Consider the following 17,821-nt stretch of genomic DNA (forward strand, 5'->3'; position numbering starts at 1 on the left):
GGTCTGGTATTCCCATCTCTTTCAGAATTTTCCGGTTTATTATCATCCCTTTTACTCACTTGTTAATTATTTTTGCTTTATGACTTCATTGGTAAGTATGATTCCATACAAGATTCATGATGATTTCTATAACTCATCATGCATAATGGTGAATGTTAATCTTATGATCTAGTCCCTTAAGTCTATTTCTCACTTCCACTGTATAATCATAAAGGGTTTGACTTAGGTCATACCTGAATGGTCTAGTGGTTTTCCCCACTTTCTTCAATGTAAGTCTCAATTTAGCAATAAGGAGTTCATGATCTGAGCCAGAGTCAGCTCCAGGTCTTGTTTTTGCTAACTGTATAGAACTTCTCCATCTTTGGCAGCAAAGAATATAATCAATATGATTTTGGTGTTGGCCATCTGGTGATGTCCATGTGTAGAGTCCTCTCCTATGTTGTTGGAAGAGGGTGTTTGCTATGACCAGTGCGTTCTCTTGGCAAAACCTATTAGCCTTTGCTTTGCTTCCTTTGGACTCCAAGGCCAGATTTGCCTGTTACAACAGGTGTTTCTTGACTTTCTACTTTTGCATTTCAGTCCCCTATAATGAAAAGGACATCTTTTTTGGGTGTTAGTTCTAAAGGTCTTATAGGTCTTCATAGAACTGTTCAACTTCAGCTTCTTCAGCATTGCTGGTCAGGGCATAGACTTGGATTACCATTATATTGAATGGCTAGCCTTGGAAATGAACAGAGATCATTCTGTTGTTTTTGAGACTGCATTCAAGTACTGCATTTCAGACTCTTGTTGGCTATGATGGATACTCCATTTCTTCTAAGGATGCCTGTGACATGTACAGGAGACAGGGATTGAGACCATCCCCAAGAAAAAGAAAAGAAAAAAAGCAAAATGGTTATCTGAGGAGGCCTTACAAATAGCTGTGAAAAGAATAGAAGTGAAAAGCAAAAGAGAAAAGGAAAGATATATCCATTTGAATGCAGAGTTCCAAAGAATAGCAAGGAGAGATAAGAAAGCCTTCCTCAGTGATCAGTGCAGAGAAATAGAGGAAAACAATAGAATGGGAAAGACTAGAGATCTCTTCAGGAAAATTAGAGATACCAAGGGAACATTTCGTGCAAAAATGGGCTCAATAAAGGACAGAAATAGTATGGACCTAACAGAAGCAGAAGATAGTAGGAAGAGCTGGCAAGAATACAGAGAACTGTACAAAAAAGATCTTCAGGAACCAAGATGGTGTGATCACTCACCTAGAGCCAGACATCCTGGAATGTGAAGTCAAGTGGGCCTTAGGAATCATCACTGTGAACAAATCTAGTGGAGGTGATGGAATTCCAGTTGAGCTATTTCAAATCCTAAAAGATGATGCTGTGAAAGTGCTGCACTCAATATGCCAGCAAATTTGGAAAACTCAGCAGTGGCCACAGGACCTGAAAAGGTCCGTTTTCATTCCAATCCCAAAGAAAAGATGCCAAAGAATGCTCAAACTAAAGCACAATTGCTGTCATCTCACATGTTAGTAAAGTAATGCTCAAAATTCTCCAATCAAGGCTTCAGCAATATATGAACCATGAACTTCCAGATGTTCAAGCTGGCTTTAGAAAAGCTAGAGCATCCAGAGATCAAATTGCCAACATCCGCTGGATCATGGAAAAAGCACCAGAGTTCCAGGAAAACATCTATTTCTGCTTTATTGACTATGCCAAAGCCTTTGACTGTGTGGATCACAATAAACTGTGGAAAATTCTGAAAGAGATGGGAATACCAGACCACCTGATATGCCTCTTGAGAAATTTGTATGCAGGTCAGGAAGCAACAGTTAGAACTGGACATGGAACAACAGACTGGTTCCAAATAGGAAAAGGAGTATGTTGAGGCTGTATATTGTCACCCTGCTTTTATTTAACTTATATGCAGAGTATATCATGAGAAATGCTGGGCTGGAAGAAGCACAAGCTAGAATCAAGATTGCCAGGAGAAATATCAATAACTTCAGATATGCAGATGACACCATCCTTACGGCAGAAAGTGAAGAAGAACTAAACAGCTTCTTGATGAAAGTGAAAGAGGAGAGTTAAAAAGTTGGCTTAAAGCTCAACATGCAGAAAACTAACATCATGGCATCCAGTCCCGTCACTTCATGGCAGATAGATGGGGAAACAATGGAAACTGTGGCTGACTTTATTTTTCTGGGCTCCAAAATCACTTCAGATGGTGATTGCAGCCATGAATTAAAAGACGCTTACTCCTTGTAAGGAAAGTTATGACCAACCTAGATAGCATATTCAAAAGCAGAGACATTACTTTGCCAACAAAGATCCTTATAGTCAAGGTTATGGTATTTCCAGTAGACAGGTATGGATGTGAGAGTTGGACTATAAAGAAAGCTGAGGGCTTAAGAATTGATGGTTTTGAACTGTGGTGTTGGAGAAGACTCTTGAGAGTCCCTTGGACTGCAAGGAGATCCAACCAGTCCATCCTAAAGGAGATCAGTCCTGAGTGTTCACTGGAGGAACTGATGTTGAAGCTGAAACTCCGATACTTTGGCCACCTGATCTGAAGAGGTGACTCATTTGAAAAGACCCTGATGCTGGGAAAGATTGAGGGCAGGAGGAGAAGGGGATGACAGAGGATGAGATGGTTGGATGGCATCACTGACTCAATGGACATGAGTTCAGGTGAGCTCCAGAAGTTGGTGATGGACAGGGAGGCCTGCTGTGCTGTGGTTCATGGGGTCACAAAGAGTCAGACACGACTGAGTGACTGAAATGAACTGAACTGAACTGAATCTTATAATATAGAAATGTTATTGTTCATTTCTTCATAGACATTTTACAAGTTGACCTTGGCCTAATATAATCACAAGATAATATTACTAATAAATTTTTAATTTAATATTTATTCACATTGTACTTAATTCCTATCAATGTAAATTTTTATAGATATAGTATAGGCATGTTGTTTAGTTGCTAATTTGTGTCTGACTCTTTTGTGATTCCACGGACTGTAGCCTGCCAGACTCCTTTGTCCATGGGATTGCCCAGGCAAGAATACTGGATAGGGTTGCCATTTCCTTTTCCAAACAAACATCATATATGTGGAATCTAGAAAAATGTTGTGTATGATCTTACTTGCAAAACAGTAATAGAGACACAGACAGAGAGAACAAATATGTGGATACCAAGGAGGTAAAAGGGGGTGGGTGGGATGAATTGGGAGATTGAGATTGACAAATATACACTATTGAGACTGTATAAAAAATAGATAACTAATAAGAACCTATTATATAGCTTAGGGACCCTACTAAGGCTCTATGGTGATCTAAATGGAAAGGAAGTACAAAAAAAGGGGATATAGATAAGGCCCACTTGGCTTCACATTCCAGGATGTCTGGCTTTAGGTCAGTGATCACACCGTTGTGATTATCTGGGTCATCAAGATCTTTTTTGTACAGTTCTTCTGTGTATTCTTGCCATCTCTTCTTAATATATTATGCTTCTGTTAGGTCCATCCCATTTCTGTCCTTTATCAAGCCCATCTTTGCATGAAATATTTCCCTGGTATCTCTAATTTTCTTGAAGAGATCCCTAGTCTTTCCCATTCTGTTGCTTTCCTCTATTTCTTTGCATTGATCACTGAAGAAGGCTTTCTTATCTCTTCTTGCTATTCTTTGGAACTCTGCATTCAGATGTTTATATCTTTCCTTTTCTCCTTTGCTTTTCGCTTCTCTTCTTTTCACAGCTATTTGTAAGGCCTCCCCAGTGGGCCTTAAAAAGCATCAACGAACAAAGCTAGTGGAGGTGATGGAATTCCAGTTGAACTATTCCAAATCCTGAAAGATGATGCTGTGAAAGTGCTGCACTCAATATGCCAGCAAATTTGGAAAACTCAGCAGTGGCCACAGGACTGGAAAAGGTCAGGTTTCATTCCAATCCCAAAGAAAGGCAATGCCAAAGAATGCTCAAACTACCACACAATTGCACTCATCTCACACACTAGTAAAGTAATGCTCAAAATTCTCCAAGCCAGGCTTCAGCAATATGTGAAAAGTGAACTTCCAGATGTTCACGCTGGTTTTAGAAAAGGCAGAGGAACCAGAGATCAAATTGCCAACATCCGCTGGATCATGGAAAAAGCAAGAGAGTTTCAGAAAAACATCGATTTCTGATTTATTGACTATGCCAAAGCCTTTGACTGTGTGGATCACAATAAACTGTGGAAAATTCTGAAAGAGATGGGAATACCAGACCACCTGATCTGCCTCTTGAGAAATTTGTATGCAGGTCAGGAAGCAACAGTTAGAACTGGACATGGAACAACAGACTGGTTCCAAATAGGAAAAGGAGTTCATCAAGGCTGTATATTGTCACCCTGTTTATTTAACTTATATGCAGAGTACCTCATGAGAAATGCTGGACTGGAAGAAACACAAGCTGGAATCAAGATTGCCAGGAGAAATATCAATAACCTCAGATATGCAGATGACACCACCCTTATGGCAGAAAGTGAAGAGGAACTAAAAAACCTCTTGATGAAAGTGAAAGTGGAGAATGAAAAAGTTGGCTTAAAGCTCAACATTCAGAAAATGAAGATCATGGCATCCGGTCCCACCACTTTATGGGAAATAGACGGGGAAACAGTGGAAACAGTGTCAGACTTTATTTTTCTGGGCTCCAAAATCACTACAGATGGTGACTGTAGCCATGAAATTAAAAGACGCTTACTCATTGGAAGGAAAGTTATAACCAACCTAGATAGCGTATTCAAAAGCAGAGACATTACTTTGCCGACAAAGGTTCGTCTAGTCAAGGCTATGGTTTTTCCTGTGGTCATGTATGGATGTGAGAGTTGGACTGTGAAGAAGGCTAAGCACCAAGAATTGATGCTTTTGAACTGTGGTGTTGGAGAAAACTCTTGAGAGTCCCTTGGACTGTGAGAAGATCCAACCAGTCCATTCTGAAGGAGATCAGCCCTGGGATTTCTTTGGAAGGAATGATGCTAAAGCTGAAACTGCAGTACTTTGGCCACCTCATGTGGAGAGTTGACTCATTGGAAAAGACTCTGATGCTGGGAGGGATTGAGGGCAGGAGGAGAAGGGGACAACAGAGGATGAGATGGCTGGATGGCATCATTGACTCAATGGACATGAGTCTCAGTGAACTCCAGGAGTTGGTGATGGACAGGGAGGCCTGGCGTGCTGCCAATTGGACACAACTGAGTGACTGATCTGATAAGTAACTCACTTTGCTGTATAGTAGAAATTAACACAGCACTGTAAAGCAATATGCTTTACTATGCTCCAATAAAAGTTAATGTATAAAACAAAAATTACAATGACGCATGCATATATATCAGATCAGATCAGATCATATCAGTCACTCAGTCCTGTCCGACACTTTGTGACCCCATGAATCTCAGCATGCCTTTTTTTGGAATTGGAATGAAAACTGACCTTTTCCAGTCCTGTGGCCACTTGCAGCACTTCCATAGCATCATTTTTAGGATTTGAAATAGCTCAGATGGAATTCCATCACCTCCACTAGCTTTGTTGATAGTGATGCTTCTTAAGGCCAACTTGAATTTGCATTCCAGGGTGTCTGGTTTAGGTGAGTGATCACACCATCATGATTATCTGGGTCATGAAAATAGTTATTTGTATAGTTCTTCTGTGTATTCTTGCCACCTCTTTTTATTATCTTCTGCTTCTGTTAGGTGCATACCATTTCTGTCCATCTTTGCATGAAATGTTCCCTTGGTATCTCTAATTTTCTTGAAGAGATCTCTAGTCTTTCCCATTTTATTATTTTCCTCTATTTATTTGCATTGATCACTGAGGAAAGCTTTCTTATCTCTTCTGTTTATTCTTCGGAACCCTGCTTTCAGATGGATATATCTTTCATTTTCTCCTTTGCCTTTAGCTTCTCTTCTTTTCTCAGCTATTTGTAAGTCCTCCTCAAACAACCATTTTGCCTTTTTGCATTTCTTTTTCTTAGGGATGGTTTTGATCACTGCTTCCTTTACAATGTCGTGAGTCCCTGTCTATAGTTCTTCAGGTACTCTGACTATCAGATCTAATCCCTTGAATCTATTTGTCACTTCCACTGTATAATTGTAAGGGATTTGAATTAGGTCACACCTGAATGGTCTAGTGACTTTCCCTAATTTTTTAAGTCTGAATTTTGCAATAGGAGTTCATGATCTGAGCCACATTCAGCTCCCAGTCTTGTTTTTGCTGACTGTATAGAACTTCGCCATGGTGGGCTGCAAAGAATGTAATCAATCAGTCAATCGGCATCTCCTGGATACCTGATATTTAGCCCAGCATGTTGCAGGGCTGGGGCTTCCCTGGTGGTTCAGCAATAAAGAATCTGCCTGCAATGCAGGAGCTTCACGAGACTGGTTTCGATACTTGCGTAGGGAAGATCCCCTGGAGGAGGGCATGACAACCCACTCCAGTATTCTTGCCTGGCTATTCCCATAAAGAGTGGAGCCTAGTTGGCTACAGTCCCTAGGGTCACAAAGAGTCGCACATGACTGAAGTGACTTGACATGGATGCATGCATGTTGCAAGGCCCTCTTGACTTTCCATTCCAGGATGTCTGGCCCTAGGCGAGTGATCATACTGTTTGGTTATCTGGATCCTTAAGATCTTTTTTGTACAGTTCTTCTGTGTATTCTTGCTACTTCTTAACATCTTCCATTTCTGTTAGGTCCATACCATTTCTGTCCTTTATTGTGCCCATCTTTGCATGAAATGTTCCTTTGGTATCTTTAATTTTCCTGAAGAGATCTCTAGCCTTTCCTATTCTATAGTTGGGGGCATTATTGACAGAAATAGCCACAATGGTTATAGATTTCCTTGAGTGATAAGAACAATAGCAAGAATGAATTGGAAAATTACAGATTATTTTTCTTTTGTTAGCATCTGTGAAATAAAGATAATCTATAAAGTTTATAAACATTTCTAAGTGGGTCAGTGCTGCATGCTGCCTACCGGCCTCACTGTTTTGCTTATTACTCACTATTGGATACTATATTCATTGTAGCTATGGGTATTCCATAGGTATTACCAACAATAGTAGTTGTGCAACTATTCCTAACTAGAATGCCACCCTCTGGTCAAGATACTGCTGTACTATTTGTGACACTCTGTTCTCTCTACATATCACCATCCTGGTCACATTATTGCAACTGAGGACTACCAGCATCGCCAGCATCATGAAGCCTGAACTCTCCTTTCTACTCCTTGTCATTGATTTCATTTACTCACCTTCCATCAATGGAGAGGCCAAGAACTGAGGGAAGCTGACAAGCAGAGGAAACCTCCACTTGCACCTCCACAGGAGTTGACTTTATCCATAAGATGGTTCTAGTAGTGGTTAGTTGTCATTAGCTTTATTCAAAACAATTTTGTTTGATTGTATTATGACAGCTGTCACATCAGCATACATTTAAAAAACATCAAAATTGGTGAATATTTGTGTGGCCATTTTAATATTGAAAATGGAAGAAAAAAGCCACATTTCAGCATATTATGCTTTATTATTTCAAGAAAGGTAAAAATGCAACTGAAATGCAAAAAAAAAAAAATTGTGCAGTGTACGGAGAAGGTACTGTGACTGATTGAACATGTTAAAAGCGGCTGGAGATTTTTTGCTGGACAATGTAACCCTATCATAAGTTGAATAAGCTCTGTACTAGGCCAACTTGCTGTTCTTCTCATTCAAAATCTGGAGACTAGTTATCCACCATTTGGTAGCCCCAGGTATCGTGTGCTGCTTAAATTGTTTATTATCTTCTGTCAGTAGCATCCTCTGCAACCTCAGCACCAAGTTCTAGTGTAGCTACCTCTCCTATGCATACTTTGTTTGTTAGTGAAACACCTTGTTAGCCCAATTAGTACTAACACTGATCCTTACCTAGTAGATCAAAATCCTACACGATATAAAGACAAGTATTTGGCTTTAGCAAAGTCAAGCAGGACTACAAACCATCACGCAAGTTTCCACATATACTCACATTAATAAAGCTTTGTTAGAAAATATTTAAACCCCTTTTGCATGGAAATGTGAAACATTCAGTTTAATATCTCATGCTATGAAAGGTGTTGCAGTGGTAAACAACCCACTTGCCATTGCAGGAGAGGCAAGAGATGTGAGCTCGATCCCTGGGTCAAGGAGATCTCTTGGAAGAGGAAACGCAACCCATTCCAGTATTCTTGCTCGGAAAATCCAATGGACAGAGGAGCCTGACAGGCTACAGTCCATGGGATCCCAAAGAGTTGGACACAACTGAGCAACTGAGCACACACACTCTGTGAAAGAATTAAACATGCAGTGGAAGGAAAATTCTATTTACCATACTGGTGGGACTATTCCAGATACTTTAAATACCCAAAAAATGACAGGTTACATATGCTTTCTAAACACAAGCGCCACAAGTGCATTTGTAGAAATGCAACAGTGCATCACCCTTGTAGGATGCTCTTTGAATTCATTTTACCAACTGTCAGGACAAAAGATGACGAATCTCATGACACATGTAGAACCACTACTTGAGACAATGGGTCATGTAGTTGGCACTTAAAGTACTCATCTAAAGGACTATCTCATCTGAGAAATCTCTCCCAGGACTCTTTGAGAGACAGGGAAGCCATGGGCTCTAAAACAGTCAGACAGGACTTAGTGACTGACAGTAACAATGTTATGACTGTGGGGAAAAAGAAATAAAGCACACAGTAGAGGAAATAGAAAACACTACACAGACCATACAAAGTACACTCAACTTACCAATGATGTATTTAATGAAATACTTACTGATCTCACCAAAGTGAAATCGCTCAGTCGTGTCTGACTCTTAGGGACCCCATGGACTGCAGCCTACCAGGCTCCTCCGTCCATGGGATTTTCCAGGCAAGAGTACTGGAGAGGGTTGCCATTGTACAAACTATCTCTACTTCCATATAAAATAACCTCTATACTTAGGAATTCCACAGGGACATGATAGCACTGGCAGCACAGAGGTTAGAATTCATGCCACAGAATGGATTCACCTGTTCCATTAGGGTAGTTGAGCTATACCTGAGACAACAATTGCCACATTCACTACAGAATTTTATAATGAGATGCATTTTTGAAGCCCCACACTAATTCTCTTTCATACTCTGAACTCAACTGGCAACACAGAAGTTTTTCATTTGGTACTTCCAAATCTGAATTATGAAACAAATGAACTTGGCCTGTCTTATATATATAAGTATTCCATAGGTTACCCAAATGGTAAGGTTACGTCACAATGTGTATCTGAAAGAAACTTTTTAAGCAATAAACATTACAGAGATGCCTCCAAACTTGGCAGTATGACTACATCAAAGAATATAGATAATCTTGGAAGAAGACCAAGATTTGTTTCTTAAACAAAACAGCAGTGGTACAATAATAAGGAAGGAGGCATAGTCAGGTAAAATTTAGTAAGTATGTCTATCATCAATATTCTGCCCAAAGTCAATGTGAACAGAATCTATATTTATTGTTTACTCTGGGCCTGAGTGTATAAGACCATTCACACCCACAGTAAAGAGATACAAACTCTCAGTTTGGCACTATAACAAAACAGATCAATATAACAGTGCCATCAACAAATTATAATCTAAGCTTTGGTTTATTAAATTATACTAAATCTCCATGTAATGAAGCACTAAGTAACAAAACCATGAACCGAACATTATGATGACCTATGCCCCAAATTTTGGTGGCCCATGGCCCAAGTCCCTTGGACAGCAGGAAGATCAAACCAATCAATTCTAAAGGAAATCAACCATGAATATTCATTGGAAAGACTGATGCTGAAACTGAAACTCCAATACATTGGCCACTTGATGTGAACAGAAAAGACCCTGATGCTGGGTAAGGTTGAGGGCAGGAGGAGAAGGGGGTGACAGAGGGTGAGATAGTTGGATAGCATCACCGACTCAATGGACATGAGTTTGAACAAACTTTGGGAGACAGTGAAGGACAGAGAAGCCTGGCATGATGCAGTCCAAGGGATAGCAAAGAGTTGAACACGACTGAGCGACTGAACAGCAACAACAGTGCCCCACATTTCTTACTCTACTTTGGTGTACACATATTGTGAATATAGGCTACAGGCTGATGATTCTAGTAGTGGTGAAGCAAGTTTTGCAGAACCAGTACAGGTACTAGGATGCACAAAATCCAACTCAGATGTAAATACAACCACTTGGAAAGCAGGAGCCTTGAGTTTTCAGTGCAGAAAGTCTATATTATACTAATGACACCTTAAAGATTTCAAACTGGTCTAAAATAATGATTTATGGAACAGAAAGCACAAGGAATCTTAAAAAACAGGAAATAGAACTGCCATACGACCCAGCAATCCCATTGCTGGGCACACACACCGAGGAAACCAGAGTTGAAAGAGACACGTGTACCCCAATATTCATTGCAGCATTGTTTACAATAGCTAGGACATGGAAGCAAACTAGGTGTCCATAGGCAGATGAATGGATAAGAAAGCTGTGGTACATATACACAATGGAATATTCAGTTCAGTTCAGTCGCTCAGTCATGTCCGACTCTTTGCGACCCCATGGATTGCAGCACGCCAGGCCTCCCTGTCCATCACCAACTCCCAGAGTTCACTCAGACTCACGTCCATCGAGTCAGTGATGCCATCCAGCCATCTCATCCTCTGTCGTCCCCTTCTCCTCCTGCCCCCAATCCCTTCCAGCATCAGAGTCTTTTCCAGTGAGTCAACTCTTCTCATGAGGTGGCCAAAGCACTGGAGTTTCAGCTTTAGCATCATTCCTTCCAAAGAAACCCCAGGGCTGATCTCCTTCAGAATGGACTGGTTGGATCTCCTTACTCAGCTATTAAAAATAATGCATTTGAATCAGTTCTAATCAGGTGGATGAAACTGGAGCCTATTATACAAAGTGAAGTAAGTTAGAAAGAAAAACACCAATGCAGTATATTAACTCATATATATGGAATTTAGAAAGATGGTAATGAAGACCCTATATGCAAGACAGCAGAAGAAACACAGATGTAAAGAACAGACTTTTGGACTATGTGGGAGAAGGTGAGGGTGGGAAGATTTGAGAGAATAGCATTGGAACATGTATATTACCATATGTGAAATAGATCGCCAGTCCAGGTTCAATGAATGAAACAGAGCACTCAGGGCTGGTGCACTGGGATGAGGGATGGGATGGGGATGGAGGTGGGAGGGGGGATTCAGTATGGAGGACACATGTACACCTATGGCTGATTCATGTTAATGTATGGCAAAAACCACTACAAATTTACTATTATTGTAAAATAATTAGCCTCCAATTAAAATAAATTAATTAAAAAATAATAATACCAACCTTAAAAAAAAAAAAAAAAAGAAAGCACAAGGAATCTATAGATGACTGGTGGGAACTTAGAGCTAAAAGTGAAAAAGTTGAGATCAAACATGTGGGACCTGTTAGCAACTTAAAGATCACACCAACAAGAATTTACCAATGAAATTCTAAGTATCATACTGCAGTCATGAGCAATGATGACTTAAGAATAGATATAGTTACAGCATATCCTCATGATAATTCATGGGATACTCTTAACACTAAACATTCATAAGCCCACATTAGATCACTTACAATACCCACTACTTACATTATACAACCCATATTGACCCATTAGAAAGTGGACTATAGCCCATGGAAACTGTGCCTTGACTTCAAGTAAATGAGAATACCATGTAATATATGTAGATGATACATTGGAAATTTAATATATAATGCTTATCATTATCCATGGTGGTCCACTCTGGGACTTCCTGTCTTGACTCCCCAAATACGGGAAACTATGCTTATTAAACTTTTTATTGTAAAGAAGAGCCCTCTATAGTAGCATACACTCTAAAATTCAACACACAGGATCTTAAAGCCAGATATAGGCTCCCTATTTGTGGTCAATTTGATCCACCCAGTTGTATGCCTAATTTGTAACCAATAGTAAAGACTGACTCATTAAAGGTAGGAAAACCCCTACCATTCCTATTGGACTTGTTGGAAAACTAATTAGAGTCATGATGGCAGCAGCATTTAAAAAATTTCACATTGATTTAATTAATTTGGACTGCAAAAATTTTGAAAACAGACAAGCCTAATTTAATATTTACAATGGGGACATTATCATTATTAGACCACAGATGGATACAAATAGCAGCATTTTACAAAATGTAAATGATTTTCAGAGGGAAACAGACTGGGCACTGGATATTCTGAAGAAAGCAATTGGGGATAATTCTGAAAGGAATTAGATCTCAAAAAGATAAAGATTTTTTTTTTAAAGATTGATGATCAATTATAATAGACCACAGAAAGTCACCTTATGATAGAAGGAAACCATGTTCCTATAGATGTATTGATGGACTGGAACCAAAATACCATTACTACTGCTAGACTTTTCAATATACCTGTGGTACAAGTACCCATGACCATGATGCCTCCTCAACCAGGTACATATAATATGGGAAACTGGATCATGATGACATGCTTGAAGATGAATTTTGCCCTAATCTAATGGAGCCAAGGGGAAAATAAGGAACACAACATGATAGGGTGTGTACACTAGAATAGGTAATGAATATAACAATAGAAGCTGCATGGGTGCTAAGTCGCTTCAGTTGTGTCCGACTCTTTGTGACCATATGGACTGCAACCCACCAGGCTCCTCTGTCCATGGGGATTCTCCAAGGCAAGAATACTGGAGTGGGTTGCCACTCCCTTCTCCAGGGGACTTAACCAATCTAGGGGTCGAACTTGGGTCTCCCCCATGGAGGGCAGATTCTTTACTGTCTGAACTACTACAGAAACCCTATAGATAACTGCAAGAATTTCAAAGAAAACAAAAACATGCATTTCCTAAAATAATGACAGCCTTGAATGCTGCTGTTGCAGCTAGTGCTATGCAATGTGGTAACTCCTAGAGTTTTATAAAAATGCCATTTACAGGGAAATACAATAGTCAAGGAAGCTTAACTGAGTGGGTTAATAAACTTAAATTTTGATTTTTTGGTGATTGGATGTGACACCATATTAAAGAATTATTTGTTATATTTTTGCTGATAATATCAAATATTTATTTTAAAAATTTTGCAGTAGCAAAAACAGAAATTAAGGGGAAATTAGATTTTAAGTGATATAGACTCACAGGGTGGACTGATATTTTTGTGAACTTAGATTTGTTTGGGATTTTGGGCCCTTAGGATTAATTAGTCTATGAGTGGTGGGTCACAGGATGCATTGTTATGTATTGATTTGTTTATGATTTCAAATCCACTTGTTCCTAGTTTAAGTGAAGTTGTTTTGGTCTAAGGATGAATTTGCTCATATAGGGGAGGCCAAGTCAGGATGGTGTCATCAAATTGTGCTGCTGCTGCTAAGTCGCTTCAGTCGTGTCCAACTCTGTGTGACCCCATAGACAGCAGCCCATCAGGCTCCCCCATCCCTGGGATTGTGCTACTGTGTGCTTATTGACATGAAGTCATAGAGGAGCAACTATGATGTCATGGGCATTTAAACTTTAAATACCAAGAATATATGAAGATTTTCTGAAAGCATTAAATATGTGCAAGGCTACTCTTTGCTGATTTAAATAGCTCTCTGAAGACCTTAGGGCATCAGTTCTTGTCATGGGAAGGCTACTCTTGGCCAACACTGGTGAAAACTATATATTGAATCCATGAAGGGATCTTTTTCATCAACACTGGGGCCTCTGTTCTGTTAGCATTGTGCTCTAGAGAAAAGGAACTTTTGATTTGCGCTAGCAGCTGGATGTCAGCTGTTGCTTGTGTCAGCTGACTCTTTTGAGAAGCAACTCAGAGAAAGGTACATCTGTACTAAACTTGACTTTATTTCTTTTCTCTCTCCTTCACTTGGAACAATAGTGTAATTGATCTGTCATTAGTTTGCAGTATCCTATTTCTTTATTGGTTTATTCAAAGGCATTATCCTGTATACTATTGGTTTGTGAAATACTGTTATTAAGTATAATTCCACAGTGAACAGGAGTTAAATATATTCCTGGCAAAGATAACCCTTGTCTGTGAGCATAATTTGGTGAAATAAAAAAGTGATGTGTGTGTGTGTGTCTGTGTGTGAGTGATTAGTGATTATAATGCTTCCTTTATTTTTCCTCTTCTTTTAAAATATTCAAATCTAAAAGTTGAAATCAAAATCTATTTACCTCGGTTCTAATCTACATATAGCCACTGGATTAAAACAGTCAATCTGAGCCTAAGTCAAGGAAGAGGATCCTAAGAGAACCAAAGTTCATTCTCACTGCTGACCAATGCATTATCGGGCTTTTATGCTTGTTTAATAAATGGTGTTAGAAGGTAATAGAGCCCTCAAAATTACTGAGGGAGTTTGCAGCACAGAAACCAGATGCTGTCCTGATATTTCTCCTTCTACATCATAATTAATGGTGTCAGCTTTCATATCCTGAAGCCTTCCAAACATGTATCTCAGTAAAATAGGTGCTTGGGATAGATAATCCTCTTTGTACTCAGAGCTATCACACCCCAACTCTGTCCTCACATTAGAGTTAAAATAACTTAGTTCTGCCTGATGAACATTTATGAGTTCACTCTGATACAATTATGTCAGTCCTTTTTATCCCTAGCTAAACTCAATGGTTCAAGTAAAGGGCAAATTATACTTTGACTCATCTTCTCTTAATTTGTTCAAAGATGAATTGAAAAAATATGTACTCATCTTTTCTATTCTCATCTTCTTTCTCTTATTTTCTATATCCACTTATTTTTTCTGTTAATAAAAATAACCATACATAACAGATAATTTATATAATTGAATATATTATTTTAGCAACTGTTGATCATGGAAAAGACAGGCAGACTGTATTCTGTAACTGGGGCCTGAAAGGTCAGATGTGAATTTTCCCTAAAATTCTTAGGGCTTTGAGGTACAATGAGAGTTTATTTAACACCTTGTTGTGCTGTGCTTAGTTGCTCAGTCGTGTCTCTTTGCAACCCCATGGATTGTAGCTCACCAGGCTCCTCTGTCCAGTCAAGAATACTGATAAGTGGGTTGCCATTGCCTTCTCCATGAGATCTTGACCCAGGGATGGAATCTGTATCTCCTGCAATTCTTTACCACTGAGCCACCTGGGAGAACTATACAATTCTCAGAGAGAGAAATAAAGATGGTTTGTATGATTTAGAAAATTACCTTGAAAGTGACAAGGAAAGGAAAGAGAAACAAGTAAGAAGGAAAATTTACACCTTAGCTCTCAAAGGAAGAACTATACAAAAAAGATCATCATGACTCAGATAATCACGATGGTGATTGAGTTACAGGTGAGTGATCACTCACCTGTAGCCAGACGTCCTGGAATGAGAAGTCAAGTGGGCCTTAGAAAGCATCACTATGAACAAAGTTAGTAGGGGTGATGGAATTCCAGCTGAGCTATTTCAAATTGTAAAAGGTGATGCTATGAAAGTGCTACACTCAATATGCCAGCAAATTTGGAAAACTCAGCAGTGGCCACAGGACTGGAAAAGGTCAGTTTTCATTCCAATCCTAAAGAAAGGCAATGATGTAGAATGTTCAATCTACCGTACAATTGCACTCATCTCACATACTAGCAAAATAATGCTCAAAATTCTCCAAGCCCGGCTACAACAGTATGTGAACCATGAACTTCCAGATGTTCAAGCTGGATTTGGAAAAGGGAGAGGAACCAGAGATAAAATTGCCAATGTCTATTGGATCATCAAAAAAGCAAGAGAGTTCTAGAAAAACATTTACTTCTGCTTTATTGACTATGCAAAAGCCTTTGACTGAGTGGATAATGACAAAGTGTAGAGAATTCTTCAAGAGATGGGAATACCAGACCACCTTACCTACCTCCTGAGGAATCTGCATGCAGGTGAAGAAGCAACAGTTAGAAATGGACATGGAACAGCAGACTGGTTCCAAATCGGGAAAGGAGTACATCAAGGCTGTGTATTGTCACCCTGCTTGTTTAACTTACAAGCAGAGTACATCATGAGAAATGCTGGACTGGATGAAACACAAGCTGGAATCAAGATTGCCAGGAGAAATATCAATAAACTCAGATATGCAGATGACACCGCCCTTATGGCAGAAAGCAAAGAAGAACTAAAGAGCCTCTTGATGAAAGTGAAAGAGGAGAGTGAAAAACCTGGCTTGGTCCCATCACTTCATGGCAAATAGATGGTGAAACAGTTGAAACAATGACAGACTTTATTTTTGCGGGCTCCAAAATCACTGCAGATGGTGATTATAGCCATAAAATTAAAACACACTTGCTCCTTGGAAGGAAAGTTATCGCCAACTTAGACAGATTATTAAAAAGCAGGGACATCACTTTGCCAACAAAGGTCCCTCTAGTCAAAGTTATGGTTTTTCCAGTTGTCATGTATGGATGTGAGAGTTGGACTATAAAGAAATCTAAGCATCAACGAATTGATGTTTTGAACTTTGGTATTGGAGAAGACTCTTGAGAGTCCCTTGGACTGCAAGGAAATTGAACTAGTCAGTCCTAAAGGAAATCAGTCCTGAGTGTTCATTGAAAGGACTGATACTGAAGCTGATGCTGCAATACTTTTTTTGGCCACCTGATGCAAAGAGCTGACTCATTTGAAAAGACCCTGATGCTGGGAAAGATTGAAGGTGGGAGGAGAAGGGGACAACAGAGGATGAGATGGTTGAATGGCATCACTGACACAATGGACATGAGTTTGAGTAAACTCCGGGACTTGGTGAAGGACAGGGAGGCCTGGCGTGCTGCCGTCCATGGTGTCGCAAAGAGGCAGACACGACTATGTGACTGAACTGAACCGAACTGGAAGGAAGCCAAATTTAAACTCACAGTGTTGGCCAAAGATAGTTATTTAAAGAGATAAGATAGAGATTGGGATAAAGATAAGATAAAAATTGCTACTGAGGCAAAAATCAATCAACTGAAGCTGAAGCTCCAATACTTTGGCCACTTGATGCAAACAGCAAAGAGACTCATGGGAAAAGACCCTCATGCTGGGAAAGATTGAGGTCAGGAAAAGGGGGTGACAGAGGATGAGATGATTGGATGGCATCACTGACTCAATTGACATGAGTTTGAACAAACTCCTAGAGATAGTGAAGGACAGGGAAGCCTAGTGTGCTGCGGTCCATGGGGTCCCAAAGAGTCAGACACTTTAGTGACTGAGGAACAACAGTGGGAAAGGAGCTTAGATTAGGAGTTCTTTAAGAACGTCTGGGATATTAAAGAGAAATGTGCTTCCTGGAAATGGTACAGAGACTGGCTGGGGCCTGGAAAGAAAGGGAGGAAGTGGGATGGAGGGAGGGAGGGAAGGGATGGAGGGAGGCTGGAAGTGAGATAGCGTGGGCAGGGAAGGAAGTGGCAGGGAGCTAAGTGGTAGAGACAGGGGAGGAAACAGTGACTGAGGCAGCGTACTGCCTTTGAAGCTCATTCCTGCCCAAAACTTCTGTAGTAGGAATTCAGACTTACACAGGGAAACATTTGTGTCTAAACTTACAGTTTGTTTTCCAATCTCTCTCCTAGAAGATACTAATGTAACATCTCCGAAAACAGAGGCATAAAATGGAAGTTCATTCTCTTAACATTTCAAGTTCTCCTAGATCTGTCTGGTTGAGGGCATCCTGGCAAACCAGAAAAATAGGGGAGTCACTTTTCCATTGCTTTTGCTGGAAATAAATAGATTTTAGGGGCTCTTTGGCTTTAGAAATAGGAAATATTTTAGAGGC

The sequence above is a fragment of the Bos grunniens genome, chromosome 5 (genome assembly GCF_055505025.1).
Source record: "Bos grunniens cultivar Pamir isolate PY7600 chromosome 5, Bosgru_T2T1.0, whole genome shotgun sequence".
Classification (NCBI taxonomy): Eukaryota; Metazoa; Chordata; class Mammalia; order Artiodactyla; family Bovidae; genus Bos; species Bos grunniens.